The sequence below is a fragment of the Peromyscus californicus genome, unplaced genomic scaffold (assembly GCF_007827085.1).
Source record: "Peromyscus californicus insignis strain IS unplaced genomic scaffold, ASM782708v3 Scaffold_21__1_contigs__length_65335640, whole genome shotgun sequence".
NCBI classification, from domain to species: Eukaryota; Metazoa; Chordata; class Mammalia; order Rodentia; family Cricetidae; genus Peromyscus; species Peromyscus californicus.
In genome coordinates this window covers 31,402,308-31,408,307 of record NW_026294514.1, presented here as the reverse complement: position 1 = coordinate 31,408,307, position 6,000 = coordinate 31,402,308, and positions in this window count along the sequence as shown.

Genomic DNA, 6,000 nt, shown 5'->3' with positions numbered 1-6,000 from the left:
CTGAGCAGAGGATTGTGGGGGACTAACAGTACCACAGGGCAAGTATCTCAAGCAGAATTCACTCTTGGCATGATTCTTCTCAACTACATCTCCCATTTCTATAGAGAAAAAAATTACTTGGATAACCCTTATGTTATAGAGGAGGAAACTCCAGCTTGGAGAGACAAGTGAATCTCTTGGGCCGGGGTCCCACATCAGGACTCCTCTGCCGTACTCTCAGTCAGGGGGCTCAACTACAATTTTGTGATTTGGGAAATTCATTCAGTCAAAGGTGGAGCTTTGTCACAGTTGTTGGGGTTTTTTTTTTGTTTTTTTTTTTTGTTTTTTTTTTGGTTTTTCGAGACAGGGTTTCTCTGTGTAGCTTTGCGCCTTTCCTGGATCTCGCGCCGTAGACCAGGCTGGCCTCGAACTCACAGAGATCCGCCTGCCTCTGCCTCCCGAGTGCTGGGATTAAAGGCATGCGCCACCACCGCCCGGCGTTTTTTTTTTTTTTTTAATATTTTATTTTATAGTATTTTTTCTTTGCCTGTTGCTGACACCCTAACAAAAGTAACTTAAGGGAGAGAGTTTACTTTGGCTCGCTGTTCAAAGTTATCGTCCTTCATGGAGGAGAAGTCGAGGCAGAGAAGCTTGAAGCCGCTGCTCACATCACACCCATGATCAGGAAGTAGAAACATGACCGCAAACTGCTGCTAAAAATCTCCTTGTCCGTTTATACAGCCCAGGACCCACTGCCCAGAGAATGGTCAAACCCATAATTAAGATGGGTTTCCCCAGCCGGGCGATGGTGGCGCACGCCTTTAATCCCAGTTTGGTCTCCAAAGTGAGTTCCAGGAAAGGCGCAAAGCTACACAGAGAAACCCTGTCTCGAAAAACCAAAAAAAAAAAAAAAAAAAAAAGATGGGTTTCCCCATCGATGAATGCCATTAAGATAATCCTCCATGGGCATGCCCAGTGGGCCCCCTTCCAGGCTATTCCAGGTCTTGTTAAATTGCCCATCAATACTGCCATAGACCTCATCTTTCTCATCTGTTTAGAGAAAGCTGAGGCAGCTGCCTGGTCCCCCAGAGGCCTCTGATCCCCACAGTCCCCCATCAGAGTTCACAGAGCAGTGGATAAAGTATCCTGACCAGTAAGCAGCCCTGGTGCCGAGCCTCAGACAAATTGCCCAGAATTTCACAACAACAACAAAACCAACAAAAATTCAACTAGAGACCCCACACAGGCTTGCAAGCTGCTCAGCTTGCTCCCAGCAAACCCTTCCTCCCCACTTTCCCGACCGGGAGCAGCTGGCACGGGGGACCAGCACAATGCCATACAGTGGAGTTCAGGAGGCTAAAGAAACAAGTGGAGAGGAAGTACATTCGGCCTGAGTCCAGCAGGACAATGTGGCCACTGTCTTCTGACTGGAGACTCTGGTCTTGTCACATCTTAGAGACCACGGGAAACGAGATTGGCTGCTCTCGGCTCTGTGCTGGTCAGAGCATCCTACATCACATCGCCTCATTCGCTGCCTCCTCCCACTAGCCTCTCTTGGCAGTGAAAGTCCACTATTGTGAGCCCGACTAGGAGGGACGTACAACACAAGACCGACTCTTCTCCCTGCAGCAGGAAACTGACTTCCAAATTCTGTCTCTACCACCTAAGGGTCGTGCAGATCAGGGCCCTCCACCACCTAAGGCTCCCCGTCTATGTAGGAATGTGAGGCCAACAACTTTAGAATGCTCCTGTGAAGCCTGAGAATGATAGTCCACATGAACACGGTAAACCCCAAAGCCTGGCTTCTTGGTGTGTACATACATACATACTACATACATACATATAATTTACAAGTATGCATCCGTGTGGGTATCTGCAGGTACCTTCAGCGGCCAGAAGATCCGTCCTCTGGAGCTGGAGGTAGAGGCAGTTGTGAGCCCCTGACAGAGATGCTGAAAGCATAACGGGTCCTCTGGAGGGTCAGCAAGCTCTTAGGCACTGCATCATTTCTTCAGTGTGTTCTGGGTGTATTTTTATACGCTGGGGAAAAAAAAAAGGGAGGGGTCGTATGGGTGCCATGGAGATAGACAAGGAAGGAGACCCAGGTGGAGTTCTCCCGTTGCCCATGTCACCTCTTGGTAACCCCCAGAGATGAGGGGTCAAAAATTAATGACACATTGGTGTGTCAAAGCACATCTCTTGAGAAGTGTTCTCTCTCTCTCTCACACACACACACACGCACACACATAAATAAATTAATACTTTTTGTATGCCAACTCCTTGCTACTAATAATCTCTAGGATGTGAAATAGTAATTTTTTTTTATTATTTAAAATCTATAAGTACTTAATAGTCAAAACCAGTAAGACTTTAATACTGTCCTGGCACAGACTGGTAATTAAATGGTACAGGCATCCACGAACAGCATCTGTCTTCTGTCTCACCGTTAATTCACCCTTTCAGAGCCAATCATTTTCAATTCATCTTTTTTTCTCCACATATTTTTTTTTCCATTTTTAAGTTAAAATTTTTAGGTCAGGATATAAAGTAATAGATTTCATTGTGTCATTTTCTCTTTTCTTTTCTTTTGAGACAGGGTTTCTGTGTGTAGCCCTGGCTGTCCTGGAACTCTCTCCCTCTGTAGACCAGGCTGGCCTCACACACAGAGGCCTGTGTCTGCCTCCCAAGTGCTGGGACCAAAGGCATGCGCCACCACCGCCTGGTTCGTTGTGTCGTTTTCAGAGTGTGTCATTATTCTTCGCTCTTCTTCATTTCTCTCCCCTACTACCTTCATCTCTGTGCACTTACATTAATTGGTTTTAATTTGCATGATTAAACTGCTGCTTGTGTGTGAGAATGTACGCCTATGTGTGGAGGCCAGAGGTCAACGCTGGATGTTTTCTTTATCAATCTTGACATTATTTTTACAGTCAGAGTCTCTCACTGATTCCCCCATAGGCTCACAAGCTTAAACACTTGGTCCTAGCTGGTTTGTACTGCTACGGGGTACAAGAGGGAGCCTTGCTAGACCAGGTGGGTCGCTTTGACTGTTCATAGCACCGTGTGATTCCTGACAACTCCCTGTTTCATGATCCTTCAAGATGAGAGGCATCCCAGCCACATGCTTGGCTCCCAGGAACTCTTCAGGACCTCTCCCACCTACGGACTGTGGTGGATTGAATAAGAATGGCCCCCATAGGTTCATATATTTAAATGCTTAGGGACTGGCACTATTTGAAAGGATTAGGAGGTGTGTGGCCTCGTGGGATGAAGTGTGTCACTGGAGGCGGCCTTTGAGGTTCCGGAAGCCCGATCCAGGCCCAGTGGCTGTCTGTTGCTGCCGCCTGCAGATCTGGATGTAGAACTCTCGGCTCCTTTTCCAGCACCATGTCCGCCCGTGTGCCGCCATGCTTCACGCCATGATGTTAAAGGACTGAACCTCTGAACTGTAAAGCAAGCCCAGTTAAATGCTTTCTTTTATAAGAGTCCCCGTGGTCATGGTGTCTCTTCACAGCAATAGAACACTGACGCCTAAGACAAGGACCCTCTCAAACTGAGCCAACTGGAGCCTTCCCTTGTTTAAGATGCTTGCATCAGATATCTGAGAAGATTAACTAACACCACTCTGCTCACCCGACACCTGAGATCTCTGCAGGAGCCCCAGAAGGCAGCTCACCTGGCCCGCACCTGCGTTCTTTCCATGGAGTCAGTGCTGGAGCACAGTGGTCCACCCTAGATGTCTTCATCATGCCGCACTCGGCTCCCCCCCCCCCCCCCCCCCAAACACAGTCTTAGACATCCAAGGGCATCTATCTCTGAAAGCCCTGGAGCTGCAGGAAGTTTCCATTGCAAAGAAAGCTGAAAGGAATTTTTCAGCTGGTTCCTGCCAAATAATCCTGGCAGAGGACCATCCCTGGCAGCACTTGGAATCAGCAGAAAACACGTTAACACGCTTCAGATGGGTGGGTCAGACCAAAGTCACCACACCCTTGTGTGTGTCACAGAAGCAGAAAAAGATTGTAGGTGGAAGATACATTACTCCTTTGAAATATGGTTCCAGCTGAGCATGGTGTCGCACTTCCTTAATCCCAGCACTCGGGAGGCAGAGGCAGGCAGAGCTCTGTGAGTTCGAGGCCAGCCTGGTCTGCAAAGCTAGTTCCAGGACAGCCACAGCTGTTGCACAGAGAAACTCTGTCTCGAAAAACCACATGCACACACACTCACACAATTTCTCACACAGTTTCAGAGGCAATTTCTAAATCTCTCAAGGTATAGCACAGGAAACTACCCCTCACTGAGGATAGGTAAAGAGGATGTGGTGGCAATTTCAGAGATGTCCGAAAGCCCAGCATCAACCACTGCTTATGAAGCACTTTCTCTGACCACAGAAGGCCACTGGGTCATGTTGCTGGAGTAAAGCCTGGTGTCTTCAATTAACGCCAGCCATTCTCTTGGATTGGAGCAGCAACAGTCACACGGCTTGTGGATATCTGGACAGCTTTTCCTCTCTCTTTTTGCATTTGACTGTTTGGTTTGCACCAGGTGCCCCGATGTCACTGGTCAGTTTCACACAGTGGTGGAGAAGAAGATCTTTAAGGGTTTCCCATCACTTGCAAGCATTTCATTATGGTAATACAAAGCAGAATGACACATTAGATGAGTAGTGAAGAACCTTTGTTGTAGGGACCTCGTAGACTAAGAGAGTTTTCCACTTCTAACAAAGGAACTGCTCCTGGAGACAGCTGGGAAAGGGTCAGCAAGAGGCCATGTCTTCCTTCACTGGGGGAACCATTTCTGTAGGAACATTTGGGTAAGAGACACCTCAGTGGTAGGTTGATTGTCTAGTATATGTGAGGCTCTGGGTTCAATGCTCAAGCATGACCAATAATTATGATAAAAATTAATTATATTTTTTCTCCATACACCATATCCTGACCATAGCTTCCCCTCCCTCCACTCCTCCCCACCCCCTCATATTCCCTCTCCCCCAGATCTGCTCCCCTTCCACCTCCCCTCAAAAAAAAAAAGAGCAGGCCTCCCAGGGGTATCAACCAAACATGGCATAACAAGTTACAATAAGACTAGGCAAAAAAAAAGAAAAATTGTGAAAAAACCGGGCGGTGGTGGCGCACGCCTTTAATCCCAGCACTCGGGAGGCAGAGCCAGGCGGATCTCTGTGAGTTCGAGGCCAGCCCAGTCTCCAAAGCAAGTTCCAGGAAAGGTAAAAAGCTACACAGAGAAACCCTGTCTCGAAAAACAAAAAAAAAAAAAAAAAAAAAGACTAGGCACAAACCCTCATATCAAGGCTGGATGAGGCAACCCAGTAGGAGTAAGAAGAGTCAGAGACACCCCTTACTCCCAAAGTTAGGAATCCAACAAGAACACCAATCTACACAACCATAACGTATATGCAGAGGACCTAGCTCAGACCCATGCAGGCTCCATGATTAAGGCTTCAGTCTCTGTAAGTCCCTATGAGCCCTGCTCAGCTGATTCTGTGGGCCACGCTCTCGTGATGTCCTTGTCCCCTCTGGCTCCTACAATCCTTTCCCCTCTTCTGAGGGGCTCCTCTGACTCTGACCCGTGTGTGGCTATGGGTCTCTGCATCTGCTTCCATCAGTTCTTGGATGACCTGCTCCGATGACAATTGGGCTAGGCACTGATCTATGAGTATATCAGAATATCATTAGGAATCATTTCATTGATTTTTAAAAATTTATCGATTTATTTATTTATTTAGGTCAGTCATGTTTGGGTCTATCCTGGGTCTCTGGGCTGTCTAGCCTCTGGTTCCTGGCCATCCAGGTAGTGTCAAGGGTGGGCTCCCTCTTGTGGTGTGGGCCTCAAGTTGTTGGACCACTTACTGGTTGGCAAAACATTTAATTTCAAAAGAGAAAAACATTAAGAACTGAAATATTATTTCACACAGGTAGCACCAAGTGTGTTCCTATCATATGTGTCTGAGAGGAACATCTTTGGAGACCAGGACATTGTGGAAAGGGACATGCTAGGTTCTTTCAT